The sequence below is a fragment of the Crocodylus porosus genome, unplaced genomic scaffold (genome assembly GCF_001723895.1).
Source record: "Crocodylus porosus isolate Cpor-Errol unplaced genomic scaffold, CroPor_comp1, whole genome shotgun sequence".
Taxonomy (NCBI): domain Eukaryota; kingdom Metazoa; phylum Chordata; order Crocodylia; family Crocodylidae; genus Crocodylus; species Crocodylus porosus.
The window spans coordinates 173,771,732-173,795,993 of record NW_017728906.1 but is presented as its reverse complement, the minus strand read 5'-3'; positions in this window follow the sequence as shown (position 1 = coordinate 173,795,993).

The window sequence follows — 24,262 nt, the reverse complement described above, 5'->3', positions numbered from 1 at the left end:
CCACATCCTTAGCCTTCACTACCTCTGTGAGCTGACCCAAGAATTCCTGGTCAAGCTCTTCTCCCTGGTTGGGAGGTCTGTAGTAGACTCAGTTATCCTCAGTTTACATAGAAAAAAGTTGATATTCTGAGGGCTCGTCTTATACCTAGTGTTCCACATTCTTAGTTTTTAGATAAAGAAAAAAAAATCGGTGAATTTTTCAGGGTTTATCTTTGAAACATAAAAACCAAGATGAAATCAGGATAGAAGGAAGAAAAAAATCAGTTTAAATTGGAGGAAAATTAGTGAGGGAGGGAGGGAGGGAGGGAGCAAGGCTGGGACTAGGGAAGGGGTGTGGTGCGGCCCGTCAGCTGCTCCCAGGAAGGGCTGCAGCACAGAGCAAAGTGGCAGGGGGACCAGTCAGCAGGTGTGGGGGTGGGGAGGGGGTGCAGGGCATGGCTCTTGCTGCTACATGCCCCCTGGGAGGGCTGTGGGCTGGAGGAGCCTGTGCCAGGCTCTTTCTGGGAGATGTGTGCCCCTGGATTAAAGGCCATTCCCCACTCATGCCAGTTAACAAGGATTTGAACTGAAAAATGGGTATAAATCAGTAAAAACTGAAGGATTTCCAAAAAAATTAGGGAATTTATCAGTGAAAATCAGTAAAAACTGAGAATGCGGAACACCGCTTATACCATAGAAGTAGCAGGTCCTGAGTTTGCCTCAAACACCTGGAACCGTAGATATGCTTCAAACCTAGACGTGCAACAGGAACACTGGTTTGGGTTCATTCCTCTGTGCTTGCTCTTGAACCCTTTGTTTCTGTCGTGTCTGAGAGCAGGTGATGGAGACCAGCCTGGAGCAACTTCCCTGGTGAACTTTCAAGTTTGAAGCACATCATTGGGTGTGAGTGGGTGCTGGCAAGGTGTGTTTGGCTTAATCCTTGCCAGGACTTGCCACTGTAGTGTAGGCAAGTCCTGAGAGGCACAGCCCCAGATCTACAAAGGGACTTTGCTAAGGTGATGTTCCCCAAACTTTTAGGTGCTGGGAGTATAATTTGCAAGCCTAATTTAGGAGCCTGAGCTCCTAATACAGTGAATGGGGGTAGTGGTGCTTAGCCACCCAGCATGCTGAATAGACATACTTGGGGCACAGTTTTTCCTGGATTAAAATGTGCGACTGTAGCAGGTTTGGGTCCAAGGGGTGGTTGTGACACCCCTTGGTGGTTGTTTTGTCCTTGCCAACCTGGCTCTCCTTGGGGCCCTCTCCCTGTTTCTCACCTGGCATGCCTTGATGTTATTAATTTCTGATGAAAGGGAGGCTTCCCAAGCCTGGTGTTACTCTTAGGACCACAGGTGCTCATGGTCATTGCCTTAAGACCTAGCTTTATGGGCTCCATCTTCCCTAGTACCCACTCCCAAGCCTTGCAGGTGATCTGCTGACATATGCCCTTCATGGGCTACAGGCTTCCAGCCTGGCACCCTGCCATCTGGTAGGCTCCAGGCACTGGAGCAGTTCCCCCTGGGCACCAGACCATCCTCATCCCCCCAGGCACTGGAGGTTCATGCTGTAGTCTCGCCCAAGAACTGGCCCTTCTTCCCAAGTACCCGGTCTTTCTTTGCTCTAGCTCCCTCCCTCCCTCTTTCTCTCTGAACCCAAGGCTTGCCTTGTCCCCCTTGAGCACTGGGCCAGTTGGGACTTCCATGCCTCCTCCTCAGTCCCTTCCACAACCACGAGATGTTGTTCATTACCTTCCCTCTTGGGCCATTGCCTCTGTCCCCAGGTCCATCTGTTCCAAGACTTGTTTTGCCCCTCTCAGGTACTGGGCCCCTGGCCCCTGTTCCCAGGCCTATTTGTTTCGAGGCCCAGCTAGTTCCTCTTGAGTGCTGGGCCCTGGCCCCTCTGCTCCCAGGCCTGTGTATTCCAGAGCCTGACCAGTGCCACGGTTCAGTGCAGCTTAGCCCAGCTCAGCGAAGATCTCAGAAGCCCTGCTGCAGCCCTGCTGCCAGGAGTGCCTCTCCCAGCAGCACTCAGGGGGTAGACTCCCTGGCCAGCTTAGGCCCTGGGCTTATGTGCCTCAAACTCGGCCTGCTCCTGGACTGCTGCTCCTGGACTGCCGACTGCCTAATCAGCTCTTGTCCCACCTGTAGGCTGCTTCTTAGGAAGCCCCTCTCTAGAAGTGACAGGTCACAGTAGAATACTTTGCTTTTTGGTCCCTGGGCTGGATCCAGCTGTGCAGGGATGGTGCAGCTGGGGCCTTATCCTGCCCACTTTTTTTAGCATACTTCCAGTATTATCATGGCATACTAATGTGCCATAGCGCACCCTTTGGGACTCGCAACTTTAGTACAAGCACCTGGATCCCTCTGTTCTTTTAAAATGTGGTTGCTGATCTTGGTGGACCAAGGCCAGTGATTTATTTAAGTTTCTGACAAGTCAATGGCAGAGATTTTTCTAACCTTACTTCTGTGCTTTAGCCATTAAACAGAACCGTCTTCACATGGTGCATTACACTTCATATAGTGTTGCCAAACACCTCAATCCCCACTCAAATCAATTCAAAAGGAATAGTTGATATGTCTCAGGAGTGGACACTGAGATATTTCAGTTTAGGAAACTGAAAATATAGCACTTAGAGCCTAAAATCATAAGAAATCCTGTACAGGGTCAGACCTGTGGTGCTATGTAGCTCAATGTCCTATATTTCACAGTGACAGAGCACACCTACTTAAAGAAAAGTTATTTATCCAGAGCCTATCCAGACTGATCTGTCTCCTGTCCCTCTTCCCTTATAGCTTCCAGCATTCAGAGACCTGGGAAGTCCTAAACTGGAGGTTGTAGCTCAAACTGTCATGTTTAATGCACTATGGATCTGTCATGCACGAATTTGTCCAATCCTCTTTCAAACCTTGCTTTATACAACATCTCGTGGCAATGAATTCCACAAGCTAGTTATACAGTGTGTAATAAAAGAACTTCCGTTTGTTTGTTTTCAATCTGTTTCCTAATAATTTAATTGTACGTTCCCTAGTTCTAGTACTGAGAGAGACACAGGAAATAGAAAATCCTTATTTACTTTCTCCATGACATGATTTTATAAATCTTTATTGCCCTGTTTACCCAAATCCAAGACAACTCCACCTCCTAATAATTAGATTCTATACATGGAAAGTTTATAAATTTATTTTATTTATACATGGGCCACTTTTATTTATAGGTCCTATACATGGAAAATGTATAAATTTATAATTTTCCATGTATAGAATCCAATTATTGGAAGGTCATCTTAAATTCACCCCCCACCCACACTGCTGCACTAGGAAAAATAGTGGCAGGGGGCAGATGGTGGTAGGGGAGCAGGTTGTGGGGGGGGGTCAAGCAGCTAATGCTTGCCCCTTGCCTCCCACACCTTGCCCCCTTCTGCCTGCACCCCCACCACATGCCCCTCCCCACTGCCTGCTCCCCCATACCTGCACCTTCTGGCACTTTCTTTTTTCCAGTGCCTGCCCCCACCCCACCTTGCCACCTCTGCCTCCCCCTCCCCCTGTTTACCCTTTGGCTGTGCTTAAACCCAACTTGGTGGCAGCTCCAGCCTGGGGTCTGGACTTGGAGCAAACATGTGCCCTGCAGGGCTGGAGTATGAGCAAACTGGACTGGGGTCAGAGCCTTGCCAGAGTTGGAGGGTAAGTGGTCGTGTGGTAGGGGAGGCAGATCAGGGGCAAAAGAAGTGGGGCATATCAGCTATGCCACCTTGTACTTGAATCCAAGGTGAGGGTGTTTTTTCCCTCCATGTTAAAAGAGGGAAAAATATTTTGTTTTGGATTCAGGTAAATATGGTTTATTTCCTACCCCTACCACTTGGTGTCTTATCCTCAAGTCGGTAAATTCTAAGTGATTTAGTCTCTTCTTGTGTGAAAGTCTCTCCATAACTGGTCATGCTTGTTGCCCTTCTTTTTACCTTTTTTAGTTCTACGATCCATTTGGAGGTGGGGGGGGCGGGGACTAGAACTACATGTAGTAGTATTCAAGGTGTAGGAATACCATAGATTTCTACAGTGACCTAATAATGCTTTCTCTTTGTTTTCAATTTCCTTCTTCCTAATTCCTAACATTCAATTCGCCTTGATGGCTGCTGTACACTGGGCTGATATTTTCAGGGAAACATGCACAAGGATTCCAAGATTTTTTTCTTGATTAGTATCTAGTTGAAACTTGCCTTATTATCAAGCATACAAGTACCATTATGATCCGTGCCAGTCCAAATGCTGGACAGAACATGATAGTCTTTTTTTAGAGAGATCCTACTATATTGCACGCATATGATATAGTGAGAACTTTTAAACGGGGTTCATTAACTGGAGTCAGTATACTTTTTGCACTTCTTTCCAAAAGGTCCTATTTCTGCATCTTAAAAAAATAATATTAAATGGGTCCTTTGGAACTGTTATGGTTTATCACACAAATGTATCTGAAGTGACTTTTGGAAACATGGATTACTGACCACACTATATGATGGCTCATTCAAGGTCCTATACAGTGCCAGTAGGACAGCCTTTTTGAATGTACTTGGAACCAGATGCACCCTTGAAGTGTATCAGCATAACTGCCTCAGAAATTAGTGGGACCTGGGTCAGCTCACTCTAAGGCAGAAGTTTGGGCATGTCAAAATTCATACCGAAATTTTGAAAAAGTTGCTGCATGTACTTTGTAGTAGCTTTTCTAATAAACTAGCTCAGTTGTTTTTAATGGGTTTTGCTCCAATATACCCAGAGATCGCATTCCACATTCTAGATTAATGACCTGTGAAATCTTCAGTTTAAATAAAGAGGCCATTTTTAATTTACGGGAGGGCAAATTGTCAACCTTCCCTTAATGATTATATTATTTTTCAGTCCTTTAACAGCAAACAGCCAAAAGGGATTTTTTTTGTTTGAAAAACCTTTTGCTTCCTCTGATGAGACTTTTTATGTTGAGTTTCAGCCTTGATTGAATTTTTTCTACAACCAAGTTATAAACCCTTGAAAAAGGATTTATAGTGGAAATATTGAATTGAGTCTTAACTATACAGGCTAGATAGATACTACATTAGTACTATTAATATTCCTCAGAACCAATACTCACTGTAGGTCATATCGATTTAATTCTGTACTTAACTCTTCCTCTTCTACAGCCCAGGCCAAATTCTTCCTATTCTTCATGTGCCTCTGAATGGTCATGCAGCACACAAACTATATTAATGTCCTGAAAATATGTCTTTTCCTTCTAATTTTTTACCTTGTTTTTGCTCCTTGGTCATTCCACTAAGCAAGACTCTTTTTTATTCACCAAAAATGTTATTGAAAAATCAAATGTTGATACTTTAAACTTGCTCTAATTATTATCTGACTATCATATTAAAATAGTATACTAGTTTTATTTTTGCATATCTATGTGTTATACTTGTATGTATTATATTATGTAATTCTTCCACTTGTATATTTACATTAGGATACAGTCCTGAAGTATTCTGCAGTCACATTGTGTTTCTAAAATAACACAATAAATGGTAAAACAGAGAAAGCTGTGAGATTAAATTTTGGTCCAAACAGTCACAAGCTCAAGATTTTAGAATTGGGGAGGGTGAAGTTAGTGTAACGGGATTAGTTCCAAATTGTTTTCATAGGTGCTTACATGGGAGTTGGGTGGAATTTAAGCACCCAAGTCAGCAAGAATGATTTAGGAAAACCTCATTCCCGTGGCCACAAAACAAAGTGCCTACAATTCAGTAGGTGCCTCCATTTTGACTTAACACAGGTCTGTCTAACTGGTTGCCCATGGGCCGCATACAGCCCATGAGGGGTTAATCCTCTACCCAGCCACTGCTCCTCTGCATTGCTCCCATCTTGGGCCTTCCCTTTTTCCTCTAGCTTTTGCTTCCTGGCCCCCCAGTAAAGCAGAGCACTATGGTGCAGCCCACTGTGCCAAGGGAGCCTGTGGCTTGGTGCAGCAATGAGGGCAAGAGTCCCAAGGTTAGAAAGAGAGGAAGTGTGAAGGATCCTCACTTTGTAGCGTGGTGATGAGGATGCTGTTCTGGGAGGGAGGTATACTGGGTTCTGGTCCCTTCTGCAAAGACTGCTTGCACATTTTGCATTGGAGTGTTGTTGGCTAAAAACAGAAATAAGCCTGGCAGCAGAAGCCGGGACCTCCTTTTCACAGGGGAATGCCATTACTGCCACTACCACCATCATGTTTGAGAGTGAAGGCTGTTGTGGAGTTGTCTGCACTGAAGCGAGTGGTGCTGTCACGGTGAGTTATGTGCCTTTCCCCTGGGAATTCTGGATCCACAAATGATGGAGGCACGTCTTTTGCAAATGATAGAGGTATCTCTCTTGCAGCCCTGATTCTAACAGTAAAGCTCTGAGGAGAGGACAGGAGTTCAAAAATATTGTGGTACCTAGCATTTCCTGTTGGCTTGCTCTAGCTCCCTTGCAGCTCAGCCCGTAGATACTCTGGATTGCCTTTTGGAGTCATATAACTCTGTCCATTGGCTGTATGGGACCCCAGCCCCCTACTCTAGATTTGGACAAAAAATCTAATTTTTAGGTGCTGGAACATCTTATTGGAAGTGCTTGCAAGCGTAATTTGAATTTGCCCCTTTGTAGTTATGATGATGTGTTGTGATGGAAAGTGAATTTTGGCAGTTGTGAGCTGAGACTATATATAATATGCCAGTAATGTGATGATGTGAAACTACAGGAAAACATACAGGATGCTGAAGAGAGACTCTTTGGGTTACAAAACTATTGAATGTTTAAATCTAGGGAGAATGATGGTTACAATCTGTGCTGCTGCAAAATTAAGAATTCAAGTTTATGAAAAACTCAGAGGTTTCAAAATTTGTTTTCAGTCTGTACAAGTGCAAACCTTTTAAAATATTCATGATAAAACAGAGGGAAAAACCATCCCAGAATAGCCCTAAAACTCAGTGTTAAGGCACAGATCTTGAATATGGGGATGCAAATTGCCTGAAAAAGCAGGTTTCCTATTTAAAACAGAGACTAGAAGCTGGGACTCCCCTTCTAACCACTGGGCTATAGAGTCAGTCTCTTTCTTGCCAGTTCCTGTGTGAGCTGTTCCAATCTGTATATTAGAATTAAACAGTCATTTGGCCAAGAAGAAAAAGACTGGAACAGGCCACTTCCCTCGGGTGTTCAAAACTCAGGTTCAAGTCCCTACTAAGCCTGATACTGTTTCTGGCCCAATTAATGTTTAGTTTATAAAAACTGGAAGCCTTTAACAGGAGAGATTGCAAGCTGAAGAGACTTGATCTCTTGGTTATTGATTTATGTATTCGGTTTACATATTTCTGGGACATATGCTCATCCTAAGTGTCTCTCTCCTCTTCATTCTCTTTCCCTTCTCCACTCTTTCCCTATCCTATAGACACCAACATTAGCAAGACAATCAATGAATTTGTGATTTGATTTTGGAAGAAAGGAAATACTGGTAAATTTGTCAACTTTGTTAACATAACACCAAAATCAACTCACAGCTGAACTCTGTTGAAATGCAATTGAGTCCTTTCATGCTTCTTGTTTCTTGTACTTAGAGGCTCCCATCAGAACCATCCTTTGTGGCATTTATTATTTATCTAGTTAACTGAACTCTTGTTACAACCAACTCCTTTCATTAGAGAAAATAACATAATTGAAGCCTTCCACTAATTGTACCTTATACTGAGTACAATCTGCTTTTTCCTTCCAAGCCCTGGTCTACCAAGCACCTGCTCGTCCATGTGCATTGTAGGAATTAATAAAAAACCCCATTGCAGGCATACACTAAGCCTAAGGCAATTTGCCTTAATGTCAATTAACTAAGGAAAAGGTATCCTCTAGGTATCTCTTTAAATAGATGCAGAATTAAATGTTCATATTTATTTCTGCCTCTTTAAAACTGGTGCATACATGCTATTTCATCCACTCTCAGAAAAAAAGTCTTTTTGACATGGCCAATTGGGAGATTTGTCTTCCTTTCTTTGATAGGTCATATTATCATAATTTAAATTAATGTTCTCTCAGTTTTTGATACATCTCCAATTTTATTATCCCCATGATCTTTTCAGCAACTTTTTAAAAAACCTTCACTATCAAGGACCCTGAGAGAACAAGGTCATTGGTACTAAGGTTTGATTGATTCAGTATCATGGCTCCCTGACTGTAGGATCTTTCAGTTTTATATGGGCAAACGTTGATATTATTGGCTGGACATTTTTTAAAAACGCTTGGAGGGCAAGTGTAAATAAAATTGGTCCGAGAGCTGTGAGCTTGAAAAATATTTTTATTTTTGTTTAAAAAAAAAAATCTCACAACTGTAAATAGCTGTCTCTTATTGAGGAGAAATGCCTCTGACTGTTTTGATAAAATTAGCCTGATTTATAAATGCTTCAAAATGATATTTTGAATATCAATAGCATATTTTGTAACAAGGTATTTTAAGATTTGGAGGGAAGGTGACCATGTTTTGCCTGGCTGATTTCCCAATTTATTAAATGTACTGAGGGGTTATAGTCAAACTGGACTGTTTTGTCTCCATTGTTCTCACTGTTTGTTTCCACTATTATATCCCCAAGGGGCCCTGCTTATGGTCTCACTGTGCATTACAAACACTTAGTCCAAAGACTATTTCTGCTTCTGGGAGCTCATCATCTAAAATGAAAACAGTACCATGATTAAGAAGAAAAACGGGGAAGAGTAGAGGGCTGCTGTGGTCTCAGCCTCTTGTGGTTTCCTGCCCAACCACTTGTGCTTTCTAGTCAGTGCACATGTGTTAAGCGGGGCTCTTCACTAGTAGTTAAGCTTGCTCCTAACCCCCTGCTTACTATTCCTGGATGGTTTTCCCCTTAGGGGAAATAAAATACTCTGCTCTGATCCAGATCTCCCCTCTCTCATTTTCCAATTGAGCTCACTGCCTTACTGACACGTCAATGGCGACTGGTGTTAAAGCCTCTTGGTTCTCTCATATATCCTCCTTAGAGATTCTTGATTATGGGTACTTAAACATAATTACTGTTGATTTTATAGCCTGCTGGGACAAGATAAAGAAGAATGGAAACCAAAGACGCAAATAGCTGTCCTTTGCCTTTTCAGACCAGGCTTTTAGACTTTTAAGGATAATTTATGAAAACCCTTATCAGATTATGCAGCTTTCTCTCTGTTCCAACCTCACCCTTGTGACAGCATTAACAAGTGGCTTTCCAGTAAATTTCTGAAGGTGTCTTAATACTATTAGTCTTTCTACATCTAGTGAAATGTTTCATAAAGTGAATACGTTTATATTTATCCCAATGAAGCTCATGTAATTGATTTTCATCTATTTTTTCAATTCATCAGGATTGTATTGTACCCTTACCTTATCCTGCTAAATATCTGTGATAGCTTCCAGCTTTATAGCATCAGTCTTCCATAGCTCCTAGCTTTAATAATATTGGTTGAAGTCATATGGTTAAATTCCCCTGGTTACCACACTGAAAATTTACCCTCACAGATTTACAGTAGAAATATGTGCGACAGAAAAAGGAAGAGAAGAGTGAGAAGAAATCTTATTTTTCCATTAGGATAACACTGGCAAAATGCCTGGGAGAAGGCAGCTGCAGCTGGGGGGCCCAACTGCAGGTACTATATCCAACACAGGAACTTAAGGTTTGTTCGAACATTGATCAAAGTCAAAGGAAATGCTACTACCATCATTCAGTGGGCATTGAACTGTACCTCAGAATCCCCACCCCATGAGTGGAAAGCTGTATCCCTTTAGGGAGAAAAAAATCCCAGCTGTCCTATGATCTCAAAACTCAAAGTGCTTAATTAACACATTTCAGCTGGAGCCAATATATTCTCTCAAATCCAATTTATAATTTAGAAAAAGAAAATCTGATTAATTTTCACACAGTTATCAAATGCCATGCATAATCTCTTGCACTGCCACTGCCACTGCCACTGCCACTCAGTACCGTTCATTCGTTTAACATCCTAACTTCTTGTTTTATTTATTTTAATAAGATAACAGGAATGTCATTAATCATGTATAGAATATGTTCTATTTCTCATAAAAGCCATTTAGTAAGAAGTGGTTAGGTTCGTTTTTTAAAAATAAGATAGTCACACAGCAGCCGGTGATTTTATTTCAATGGGAAAGTGAAGGGCAGAATCATTATTTATTACTTGAAAGATGCCATGCTTTTAAATTAAGGATGAGATGTTGTTTCTGTGATGGTTCAGGAAATGTAGGAGAGTCATATCTTTTATTGGACCAACTGTATAGCTGGGAGAACTGTTGGACAAGCTTTCAGTCATCAGGTGCCTTTTGTTAGATCTAAGAAAGAAGCAGACATACACTGGGCTAAAATATCAGAGGAAACTTCCATGTAAATGCAAGAAGTCTGCTGGGAGGAATGGAGAAGGTCTGTAAGTGAAAAAGGTGTTATAAAAGCCATTATGAGAAAAAAGTAGTGCAGCAGACTAAGCAATCTAGTTAGTGCAGAATGAAACTGTTCAAGAAAGGAGGGTAGTTAGTATTTGTGAAGCGGAGGGAAATTAGTAGTAGTTTTTCTTAGGTTGTAACGAACCTGGAAACCAGTGTCTGTATTAAGTCCAGATTTTTTTTTTGTCCCTTAAGCCTATACATTTCTGTTCCCAGGCCTATTTCTGGAATTATTCTGTAAACTCCTTTTGAGCACAAGGATTGAGGTCAGAAAGGGAATGGTGGCTCTGTGAAAAATAAGCTCTTAATGGTAGTGTTCATGTGTCTCTGTCCTTCATATTTTTTCTGTGAAAGTTCATTCTGATACCTAGTTCCTGGTTAGTTTCTTGCACATAGTTTCTCTGAGGGTATTTGGCACACTGAGGATGTGTCTATATGTGTGTGCACGGTTACTGCTCAGTACAGGCAGCATCTACACCGGGATGCCCATACTGCGCAGTAGCTACAGTGATGTATGCTGACTTGGGTGTAAATTTGATACCTGCTTGATGCAGATATCAAATTTTCACCTGATTAGTTACTGCACATGAAGGACCATGTAGACACTTTACTGCGCAGTAACACAGGGTGCGTAAGGTGATGTAAGACGATTAACATTGCGTTACTCGACTTAACACTATGTGGGCAGAGCAGGCTGGAGCCAAGGCTGCGGGGTGGGGTGGTGTGCTGTCACTGGGTGCCATGGCGTGGGCTGCTGCAGACACTGGAGCCATGGTTCCAGCAGTAGGGGAAGGGGGCAGTGCAGCATGGGCAGGACTGGGGCTGCATCGTCTACCTGTATTGCCCGGTGCTGCTTTCCCTGCCCCATGAAGTGAGCTGCTCTTGTTGGCTCAGCCCCGGCAGGGCTGGGGCTACATCTGCTCCCAGCTCCTGGTGCTCATTTCCCCGCAACCCCTCCCTGTGTCCCAGGCACATGCTGAGCTTCCTTGCCGCTAGGTTATTGTGTGTGTGAGAAGCTGCGTGCAACACAAGAGGGGGCTGGGCCCCGCAGAGCCCCCCGCAGTGCAGGCCGTTTCCCAGGCAGTGTCCTAGTGACAGTGAAGCCCAGCGTGTGCCTGGGATGGAGGTAGGTGTTGCAGGGCAACTGGCACTGGAAGCTGGGAGCAGATGCAGCCCCATCCCTGCCCGTGCTGCGCTGACAAGAGCAGCTCGCTCCGTGGAGCAGGTAAAGCAGGGCCAGGTGCTGTCGACAGACGATGGAGCCCCAGGCCTGCCTGTGCTGTGCTGCCCCCATATACATATCCATATACTTAATTGCGAGCCTTGCTGTGCAGAATTTTCAGTATAACTAGAGGAGACTAACACAGGGCAGGAGGGGAGATTGACAGAGTGAGAGAGCTTCACAGTGACATGTCAGTAAGTGCGTCAGGAATGAAGCCCAGGCCCTGCCTTGCTCCTTGTCCAGTGGACCATGCTCAACACCCACTGAGTATTAGTGGCATTTTTGTGCTCAAATTTAAGCAAACTTGCTTCATGATGTGAAAAATGTGCTAATATTAAGAAAAGGTAGAGGAACGTTGGAGCCAGCACCAGAAGAAAGGCGCTAATTACACCAGCTTCTACAGCCAGTCAGCTAATGTCATGAGAAATAAAATCTCAGTGCAGATGAAAATGATCTCTTCCCCATTGTTCACCCAGTTCTAAAAATGACAATTTAATATTTTATGGTGATAGAGAAGATGTGCTCCCTTTCTGAGTCTTTTTCCTTGCATTTATTGTGGTTTTGCAATATAGTCTAGCTTGGAAAGATTTTACTTTATAGAGATGTTTTTCACTCCATAAGAAGTAAGAAGCCTCCAGTGGTGAAAAGCCTACTAGGGAAGGGGAAGACATGATGGTGGCTATTAATTCTATTCTGTATTTAGTTGCTTTTATTCTTAAGTCACCTATGTCATTAACATGCATCTGAGAGCATTCTAGCAGGGCACTGAGAGATGTAACTAACCTCTGCTATATGCGGTTTAGTGCTTGGAGAGGAGGAGAGAGAATTAGGTGTAACTTGGAATTTTGCCTTGGCAGTTTTATGTTTAATTGTTCCTGCTATGCTCTCTGTATGTTGGAGAAGGGATGTTGAAGAAATGTAGCTTGCCAAGTGGCAGCAAGGTTTGCAATGGCCTTCAGCTCCTGAGGGGACTCATTCTATAGTCTCAGGCTGGCCCCTGAGGAAGCTTTGTCTGCTGCACAGATGAGATTTACCCTTATGGGAGAATGGTACTTGTAAACTGGTTGCCTGGTTCCTGCACGCAAGTTTTGCTTTCTGAGGAGTTCCTGTGCCAGTCCCCTCCCAAATGAAACAGCCTTGAACAACAAACAAAAGAGCAAAGTAGCAAATAAAACCAAACCCTCTTGCCCTGTTCTGGGCACAGGGAGGGACACCTTTTGGCTCTGACCTAGTATGGCAGCCTGGCCCCACCTTGGAAGCAAGCTTGTTCTGCTCACAGCTTGCTTTCTGCTTGCATACTATTTCCTCACCATGTGCTGCCTTTCTGCCCTCTCCCCTGGGTTTTAAGCTCCCAGTGGGACAGTTCCTCATTCTTCAAATATCCTGAAGCTGGGCTCTCTCAACAGGGCTGACTGTTCCCTCTTAAAGTGTCACAGTACTGTTGTGACCCCATACTTGGAGGGCCTCAGGGAACCAGCACAGCTTAACCCCAAAAGCAGATGTGGGACAGAGTGAGATAGGGGGAGGTGACCAAGTTCCTCTTTCTTGTTTGTTAGTTACGTATTTAAAACACATATTTGTGATTGTGTGTGTATGTAATAGCTTATATTTATTTGTAGGCTCTTCTCTGATACTTATCAGCATGGTCCCCAAGTAGCTTAAAGGCATTATACGACTTATCCTTACAACACAATAGTATTACCTCCATTCTACAGCTGGGGAATTAAGAAATTAAATTATTTACCCAATGTAACTTTGTAGCACAATGGAAAGAAGAAAAAGAAGAACCAGATTTTTTCCAGTCCCAGGCCCTAACCAAGAAACCACTCTGTAATTAGGGCCTACACGTTTTTGTAAGTGCCTATAGTACTTTTGGTATACTTACAGGTTTCAGCAACAATGCATCCTCTGAGTGAGGTTGGCAGTAGAAAATGTTACTGACTCTCTCTTAGGGTTGAATCCCCTGTTACCACTGCAGATCTCACTGCTGCAGAGATATATTATATACACATCCCTACAGAAACCTGTGTGACTCAAACTCACACACTACAAGATGGGATGAGCCATGGGAAATTAGTTTCAATTAAAATAAAGGATGCTGAAGAAATTAACTATGCAGTCTGCCTTTGGTGTGTGCCTGTGTGTAATGTGCAGCAGTATATTCAAGAAGGCTTGGCACATAGCTGCAGGAATGGGAAATATTTCTTCCAGAGAGGCCTCGGACACTTCCTGTGGACAAATATTGAACTAAGTCTGTTTCCACAGTTCTTTAGCTAGCGAAACTTATTACTGATAAAGCAAACCTTTTGTGGAACAAGCCCATCATTTTTCAGCCTAGACATACAATCTCTGTTCTACAGTTTACAATGCTGAAGTGTCTGACAACATTTTCTCAAGTTCATGTAAAAGATAGGAAAGCTACTCTGTTGCATGTTTCTATATGTACTTGCCTCTGCTAACCTTGTTTTTTACCATGTAGGAGATTTCACCTGCCAGGGCACTCATTAGCACTATATTAATAAGCTTACCTTCCACCTATATCTATGTTATGGCCATATGTGACTTGGCATATAAGGTAAATCAAGGATGCTTAACCCCCAGTCCACTAGCCAGATCAAGCCTGTGGAGGTCCTAAAATTTGGTGGTGAATGCATGGTGACAGCATTAATTGCTGTTTCCCTGCAGCCAAATTTCCAGATCCATGCAGAACCCTGCAGGCCAAAGAATATGGCCTGCATGCTAGACTGGGTGCATGTGGCTAAGTGGAGGTGATCCAGGCAGAACAAGTTGGGGCTATGTGGCACATGATTCAGGTGTGCAGGGACAGATGGAGGCAGTGGGAGACTTAATCTGGGCATACAGAGCTGGGCAGAGGTGGTGCAGGGCTGATCTGGGTGCTTAGGAGCTGGGGCAGCCTAAATTCCAATTCAGGCATGCAGTGGCCAGCTGAAGCAGCATGGGACCTGATCTGGGCATGCAAAAGCTGGCCAAAACACCACAGGATGTAATCCAAGAGTGCAGAAGCTAGCCAAGGCAGCATAGGGCTGATCCATATGCTCAAGGCCCATCTCAAGCTGTGTAGGACTGATCCAGGCATGCAGGCTGGCCAAGGTGATGCGGGCTGATCTGGGCACACAAGGGCCAGCTGAGGCAGTGCAGGAATAATCCAGGCATGCAGGGACTGGCCAAAGTGGTACAGGACCCAATCTGGACATACAGAGGTGGTGCATGGCTGATCTGGGCATATGAGGGTGAGATGGCTCAGGACCCAATCCTGGTGTGCAGGTGTCAGCCCAGGTGACATGGGACTCAATCAGGGCATGCATGGGCTGGTTGGGGCAGCAGTGAGTTGATCCAGTGGTGGGGGGTCAGCTGGAAGCAGTGCAGAGCCCAATCTGGGTATGCAGGAGCTGGCCAGAGGTGGCACAGGGCCTGATCTGACAGTGTGGCAAGTTGAAGGTGGCATAGGACTTGATCTGGAAACATTACACCAGCTGGAGGCAGTGTCAGGGCCTGATATGTCAGCATGGGGCCAGACAGAGGTGGCGCAGGACCTGATCCAGGAGTATGAGGCTGAGTGGATGTGCTGTGGGGCTTAATCTGGTAGCACAGGACCAAGCAGAGGCACATGGGGCCTGATCTAGCAGCTGAGGGGCCAGGGTGGCATGAGGCCCGGTCCCGGCATTCAGGGCCTGATCCAGCCCATTGACTGGCCCTGCATCACTCATCTGAGCAGCTGGACCAAAGGTTGAGCCACCACTGAGGTAACCAGAAGTCTTACTGACTTACAGTGAATTCTTGAGCTATTTTCATGTCCATAATTTGTAACTATATCTGTTTGGTGACCTTGTGTGTTAAACTGACCTTCACAGAGAGATCTGGCATGCATACACTACTGCTTCAAAGAGAAAAGCATGGAAGAGAATGGAGGGAGTAGAAAAAAGGCAGCGGTTTGCACATGACCTCACCCATCACCATGGGCAGGGTGGCATTGGGCTTGATCCAGCAGCTCAGGGCTGAGCAGAGGTGCCATGGGGCCCAACCTCGCAGTGTGGAGCCAAGTGGAAGCACATGGGGCCAAATCCAGCAGTTGTAAGAATTAAAATTCAGAATTTAAAAAAGGGGAGTGTGGCAGATGCCACCAATGCCACCCCTGAGATCATGGTGGAGGAGCAAGGGAAGGCTAGGGTCCCTGGGCAGTGGGGGACACTGGGAAAGGAAGATCAGGCAGAAAGAGGGACCCTTCCACCGCTGCTACTTTCCCCACAACTGGAACAAGGTAGGGGAAACTCCCCACACCCAGGTCAGTAAGGTATAGCGGCAGTGGTGGGTGGATCCCTCCTTCCTGCTCCTGGTCCCTACCTGGTCCCCTGGTGCTCCTCTCTAGCCCAGGGGCTCCAGCTGCAGGAAGTAGTTGTGCAGGGTGCAGAGGGGAAACCTGCTGTTGCTTTTGCCAGCTGAGCCCAGTTCTCTGTTCCTCCTAGCTGCAGCAGGGCAGGAGTGGCTCTGCAGCTCACCCTGCCCCTGGTCAGCCAGGAATTATGGCAGTGGCGGGTGGGAGAGGGGGGCATGTTTTGGAAGGGGAGCACAGAGGAGAAGGGAGTGGGAGGGCCCCTATCTGCTCTGGGGACTAAATCCCTGACTGCTGCTCTCACTGTGTAGTCTGAAAGGCAGGTGTGACGGCATCACATCTCTTGCAGAACTGCCCCTGTCCTGTTCCCCCAATATCAGTTATGCAATGAATTGATGAAGCAATACAGCAACTTCATTTGTTCGCAACCCCATGGCCTTTTAAATTTTTTTGCTTTTAAAAAATTAATTCTAAAAGCACCCAATTCCTTTCTTTAAAAGGCAGCTTTACTTGAGCAGTAATTCCATTACCTCAAGTAATTAACCACAGTCAGATGGTCAGAAATTGCTCTCCAAGTTTAGTTTCATTTTCTCTCTCCAAACCAAATTCATTCTTTTTCAGGGTGAGCTGGGGGTGATACTCTTTCCTGGGCTTGCAGGCCAGCAAAACATGTTTTTCATGCTCTAACTTTCACCAAGGATTTAGAAGGGTGCACTTCGGGAAAGCTTTTCTCTTACTTAGGAGTGTCGGGAAGTGCAGGGTCCTAAAAGAAAATCTGCAGTACTGGTAGAAGCAGCTGTTTTTGCACCCAGAGCAGGTCTTCAGAATAGGAAGGAAGAAACACTACAAGATAGTTTTTCAACACAAGCAGAAGCTCCAATTGACTGCCCCTGCTTAGAAGGCAAGAGAATGATCAAGGGTACTCTTAAGGATGGCAGTTTCTCTGCTGATTATGGGGTATTCCTGCCGATCAGTGGGAAGGGAGTGAGGTGTTCAGAATCCATGGCTTCTAGGAAAAGCATCTAGAGTTGCCGGGATTTATTTTCATTTGGTTTAAAAAACAGAACAAAAGATTGTTATAGTTGGCACTAGCAGTGTGTGCGTGTGGGCCCTGATGTATGGGACTGTAGAAAAACATAAGGCTACCTAAAGTCTTGTGCACACCCACTTCCACATGCATTCACCTGGAACATGTGTTGTAAACATGGCACATGTTTATACATTTGGTGTGTACTTCTAGTAAAAATCTTATACTGACACAGCAATATAGGCCTGAATGCATCTACTATGAACTCATGGGCACCGGCTGTCAAACGTTAATGTGAACAGGTATTGTGGAGGATTCGTACTGAGTGAATGTGTGTCAAGGTCCCACGAATGTTTGTCAAGGTCCCTCCTCTAACTGACAGAGGAGAATTTTGTGATTAGTCGTGTTAAATGCTGACAAAAAAGCCAAGGAAACTAAAAGAGAACCTGGATCTCCCACTATTAATAAATCATTTATAAACCTTGAGAAGTGCCATTGCAGACTTCAATGAATCCTGAAAACCTGACTGAAGTTTTTTATGTGAACTGAACTGAATTAGATGAGTTTGTATTTGTCACATTATTACAGCTTTTCCTTAGGTCAAGGCTTATTTGGGATTGTTGCAGTATAAGGATTTTTAAAAGGACGGACTACAATTCCTTGAAAAGATAACAGATTTTGTATGTTGCTACAGATGCTGTAGTTAGAAAAGCACTGTTCAAACACTGTTCAAACTCTTTATATAGGATAGCATAGGAGAGAAAGTAATTCACCTGGCTAAGTCTTTCCTCCTTACCACTCACCAGACTGCTGCCATGGGATCCAACTACTGAATCTCTGTGTTTTTAAGCATTTAGAGTCTGGCCAAAGCAAGGCACAACCCTTCAGTCTTGGGTCTTCTGGCACACTCACAATGTCTGAAACTTTTCCTGAGAGCTGGAATCCCCAGTCCATTTATTTACCTTCAGATCCACTCCTGGATGCTCAGATGGTAAAAGCATGCCCTTTCTTTGAACCCTATCAAAAGTGTGAACCCTCTTGGTTATGGTTTAACTTCTTCAAAAGGCACCTGAGAGATGTGAACAAATGGGCTTTGTAAAGATTGTCTAAATGCAGGACTGTTTTTACTTAAAAGATAAAGCACGAGAGGTCTATCAGGAGGGAAGAGGGTCATTCTCACCTTCCATGTGCAGAAAGAATTCAGGCGTCAGATAGATTATAATGTGCCATAAAACTAGTATCCATGTTAAGTCCTTGGTTGTTAGTGGCCAGCCGGCTTGTTATTTTTGTTCCCATGTTCACCTTTTAAAAGTGTTAGATGAGGATGGTGAGGTCAGAGAAGAAGTGCTTGTTCTGTGTGAAATGTGCTTTTAATGGTATATGTGTGTCTCTGTCTAATATTTTTTATGTGAGAGTTCATTCTGGTGCATAATTGCTCTTTAGTTTCACACACAAATACCATGATGGCATCTGGTGCATTGAATCAGGTATATCACATTTTGGGAAAAGTGCATGTAGAAACCATGGATTCTGATGGTTTTGTTATGGGAGTGTTGTTTGTAGAGGCAGTGAAGATGTGTTGACAGCGTAAGCATTTCTTGTCATGAGAAGGCTGTGTCCCACTTTTTATCTACTGGGAAGTGTGGCAGTTGCTTCTGATGATGAGTTGGGCAAGGTTAGGGGGTTGTTTGAAGGCCAGGACCAGAAGGGCTGGGAATATTTCTCTCAAGGTGTATTAGCTAAGAGTCCAAATATAGCACTTGCCCCCTTAAATTGGGTGAAAAAGATAATAGTCCCCAAGGCTGCACATGTGATAATTTGGAAAGCCTGTACAACTTATGAATTCTGTGCGAGGTGGAAGACCTTCTGTTCTCATCTTCGCCAACCTTTAAGTTGAATGGACAGCCTTTTGCCTTCTCTGTTGTTGACTTTCCTCCTCTCTTGCCAGAGGAGAGGACCTGGTGACCGACTTAAAATAGAGGGTAGCCTGGGTGACAGTGACCATGAAACTATCACATTCACTGTCTATCACAAGGTAGACAAATCTGATAGCGGGGTTGAAGTCTTGGACTTCAAAAATGCAAATTTCAACAAGCTCAGGTCACTAGTAGGGCAAGTGCTGTGGGACCAGAGACCGAAGGCAAAAGATGTGCATGAAGAGTGGTCACTCCTTAAGTGCATGATCCTTGAAGCACAAAGGAAGTCCATTCCCATGTGGAGAAAGGACAGCAGAAGGCCTGGGAAGCCCTCCTGCCTAAACAGGGAAATCTTTAGGTAGATGTTCCTCTTTAGAAAGAAGCATACAGACAAGGGAAGCTGGGGACAGGCCCCAAGGAGGGGACTACACAACAACGGCCTCCAGTTGTAGGGGACAAATTAGAAAGGCTAAGGTGGCGACTAAATTTAGATTGGCAATGGGAATCAAGGACAACAAAAAGTTCTTTAGGGATGTAGGGAACAAGAGGAAAGCAAATGGGAGGGTGGGGCTACTGCTCAACAACTCAGGACAGCTGGTTACCGACACTCAGGAGAAAATTGGAGTCCTGAATGACTACTTTGCCTCGGTGTTTCAACGAGCCACAGGTAAAATCATGCTGGAAAGGGTATAGAATGAGCATGGTAGAAATGACTGCCTCCCTATTGTTGCCATAGAACTGGTGTGTGATCAATTAAAAAAATTAGACATATATAAGTCAGCAGGACCAGATGAACTGTGTCTGAGGGTGCTGAAGGAGCTGGCTGACATCACTGCAGAACCTCTGGCGAAGCTCTTCCAAAACTCATGGTGTTCCAGAGAGGTCCCTGAGGACTGGAAGAGGGCCAGTGTTGTGCTCATCTTCAAGAAGGGGAGAAGAGAGAACCCGGGTAACTATAGGCCAGTTAGCCTAACTTCTATCCCAGGGAAAATCCTGGAAAAATTCATTAAGGAGTCTGTGCAATAGGCTTGCAGAAGGTAGGATTCTGAATGACAGTCAGCATGGCTTTGTCATGGGCATGTCTTGTCTAACCAACCTCATTTCCTTTTATGATCAGGTGACTCGCCACCTGGATAAGGGAGAAGTTGTGGATGTTGTATACCTTGACTTCCAAAAACCCTTTGATCTGGAATCCCATGATGTTCTTGCAAGAAAATCCATGGCTTAACTGTGAGGCATTTAGGTGGGTACAAAGCTGGCTGTGGGGTAGGACCCAGAGAGTTCTAATGAATGGAACTGTGTTGTCTTGGTGAGAAGTGGGCAACGGTGTCCCGAAGGGGTGGGTGCCTGGTCCAAATCTTCATCCATGATTTGGATGTGGGGGTGAATAGCTCACTGGCCAAGTTGTTGTCTTTCTTCCTCTCTTACCAAACTGGCCAAATTTGCAGATGACACCAAGTTATGGGGAAGCATGGTCATCCTTGAAGATAGGCTACAGATACAGGCAAATCTAGACAGGCTAGCAAGTTGGGCAAGTCAGAACCAGATGAAGTTCAACATTGAGAAATGTAAAGTGCTCTGCCTGTGTACAAATGATCCCCTGCTTACCTACAGGCTTGGCAATGCCAACCTGGCCAGCACTACAAATGAAAAAGACCTGGGAGAAATAATAGACTGCAGCATGAATATGAGCCAGCAATGTGAGACTGTTGCCAGCAGGCAAATAATACTTTAGCATGCGTCAAACAATGCATCTCCAGCAAAACCAAGGAGGTGATTCTCTCATTCTGCTTGGCACTGGTGAGACCCCCAACTGGAATACTGCATCTAGTTCTGGGTGCCGCACTTTAACAAGGATGTGGTATAACCTGAGAGAGTCCAGAGAAGGGTCACACATATGACTGGAGGCTTGCACGGCAAGCCATACGAGGAAAGGCTGAGGCACTCTTCAGCCTGAAAGAGTAGGCTGAGAGGGGACTTGTAGGAGTTTACCACTGTGTTAGGGGTGACTGCATCAGGGGCTCAGTGAACAACTGTTCATCGGGGTGCCCCTGGAGAGAACCAGGAGTAATGGCTACAAACTCCTGGAAGACCGTTTCAGGCTCAACATTAGGAAAAACTTTGATGCAAAAAGCAGTTCGTTTCTTTGGAGGCCACCAAAATCACAGACACACACTTATTAGCAGCACAAAAGGTGTATTTGCAAATAGGGTCAGAGCAGAGTCAAAGACTCAGAGATTACTTTGAACCCCTGAGGAATTTTTGCAGCCCGTATTTATCCTTTCCCTCCTGGGCACGTGTGCAGAAACAGGAACTCTTACAGCTCATTTCCGTTTCATACAAACATATGTGTGGTTACATCACTACATCCATCGCATGTACATTATAATTAACTACTTAAGTATGCAGGGCGGAGAAGTAAATATGCATCAGCTAATTGCGCATGCTCAGAAAGTTCTTTAGGTCACCAAGAGTTTAAATCCCGCCCCCCTTTCAAGGACACAGTCAGTTGAATTCCAGCTTCTGTAATCTGCATGAGAAAAGCTAGGGGGAGGCTGGGGGAGAGTGTGATTTAGTATAAGAAGAACTGTGGCAAGGCTGGCCAAGGAAAAAAAGTCCTTGGCAGTGTTTTTTCTTATCAGGTATGAGATGCAAACTGTGCATTTCTAACAACACTCCATTTCTAACAATATTATAACAATACTCCATTTCTAACAACTTCTTTACAGTTAGGGTGTCCAGACTGTGGAATAAGCTCCCTCCAGAGGTGGTACAATTGCCTACCCTGGAAGTCTTCAAGAGGAGACTGGGTAGTCATCTTGCTGGGGTCACCTGACCCCACTTGTCTTTCCTGCTTGGTGCAGGGGGCTGGGCCCAATAATCTTCCAAGGTCCCTTACATTTACAGCCTTACAATCTATGAATCTCCCAGTAATCAGCTTCTCTTCTTCTGCTATTGTGAATCTGCTACCCCCACAACTTGTTACACCCCTGTTTTTACTATGCTGTGCTTGGCTTGATCTGATGAAGAATTTCTTGGATTCAGAAGTTTGTCTAACTCTGTCCCAGTTATGCACTTGGTCCAATAAAAGATACCACCCTTAAGAAATCCTTAGTCATCTTTCTTACTGATTAAAAGTATAATGAACACACACACCTGAAATAGATCACATTTTTCAGACTGCTCTTAACTGAATTCTTGTTTATGCACCTACAAATGAGTTAAAGTGCAAGAGGTCCCTGTCCAGGACTGACTGGTGGGACTGCATGCTTATGATTGTGAGATCATCACATACCTCCTGAAGAGCATGAAGCAAGTTCCTTGCCTGCAGTAGGTGAAACTGCTCATTTTACTTCTTTTGTAAAGTGCCTTGCTTTAGGACACAGAAGTAGGAGTAGCAGGTAAAAGATTATATGGTAATGTGTAAAGGAATATTGGTGGGTAGGAGGCTGGACAGCAAGGGAAAAAAGCTATAGGAATCTATTGTTTCCTTAGATGCTTGATTACTATTGTTGAAAGATGCCTTGTGTGATATTCTATTATCATTGAAAATACTTTTGAAAAGCATTTAGGCTTTTGTACAGTTCCTCTGGCCCACTGCTGACACATCCAGACGCTGTTGGATCATGTAGCAACCTTTTACCCATTACCGCTAATGGTGCCGCTGCTTTTATTCTGTTTTCCTCTTTATCTAGCTCTGCAACAATTTTGGTGCTTTCCCTATTTTGATCTAAAAAATATCCAGTTACTAGAAATCTCCTCCTTCATGCCCTCTCTTTCAGGACAGATGTCTGGAATGATTATTGGTTTTTCTTTGCTTGTTTTCAATATTTTAAATATCTGATTTTATGAACTTGCAGGAGCCAGTTTATTGTTGTTCACTGTTCAAGCCTATAAGAAAGATTCACCACATTAGTTTTCAAGCATAAAGGGGGAGTACCAGATAGTGCTAAACTCAGATTAATTTCTGCTTTCATATATTCTGTTGCCTTGCAACAAGCATTTCTTATAAAGAGAGTGTTCTGAGTTCCTGTACGTACATGTACTAGATCATCTCCTGTTAGGAAGTTATTGCTCATAACAGTCTGGATCTGAAGATCACAAAGCCCTCTCCTGTCTTCCAGCTGGATCTAAGTTTCAAAGTGGTGAAATTGGGAGATTAAAGGATTTTGGTGTGGAATTGGGGAAATTTTTGAGTGGGAAATTGGCTTTTTTGCCTTTTGAATGGGAGATTGTGATGTTTCAGAGTATGGCAGCATGGATGAAACCAGTATTTATCCATTTTATTCTTGTTTCCAACTCCACCTTTCCTTCCTGGTTCTACTTCTCATCATAAAATTAAGGAAACAAACCATCCTGAATTTTCCAGGGCAACCTTAAATTTCAGAGACAAATCCTGGTATCTTTGAGGACACCCTGGAATGGGACTTCTATGGGAATGTGTCAAATATGAACAACCGATTCCAGATCAGCGGCGTCCTGATATGTATGTTGAGAGTACACAAGTTTCATAGTTGGTAGGGTCAGAAGGGACCTGAGCAGGTCACTGAGTCCAACCCCCTGCCATGGCAGGAAAGAGTACTGGGGTCAAATGACCCCAGCAAGGTGTTTATCTAGCCTCCTCTTAAAGACCCCCAGCGTAGGAGCCAGCACCACTTCTCTTGGAAGTTGGTTCCAGATCCTAGCTGCCCTGGCTGTGAAGTAGCACCTCCTGATATCTAGCCTGAAGTACAACCCTGAAACATGGCAGATGCTGAATTGCAGCCGACTTTGGATTTTAAACTTCATTGCAGAACAACAAGGATTTTTTTTTTGCCTCCCTGCCTGCCATCTGACACTTCCAGGAAAGGAATCCTACCTGGTCAACACATCAAAGAGCTGCTAAACACAGCTTACGAACACACTGTCATGGACCCAGAGGTACAGACTTCCATCTTTAGCTCCCTTTGTGCAAAAATGAAGTTTATTTCCTACCTTTGGGGACTTTTTACTATCTTGTACCATCTACACTTTTCCCAGAGCCTGACAAAGAGACTTTGATCCCGAAAGTTGCAGAACAGGACAATTTTCTTGCTGTTTTCCAGTTGGTCTAATAAAAAGTATCATTTTGGAACCAAGAGTTCTAGTTTTTTGTATGTGTTGAGAGTATGCAGCATGATACGACCTGGCATTATTTCATAGATTTCATAGACATTAGGGCTGGAAGGGACCTCGGGATATCATCAAGTCCAGCCCCCTGCCCAAACGGCAGGAAGTCAGCTGGGGTCATAGGATCCCAACAAGATAAGCATCCAATTTACTCTTGAAGGTGTTCA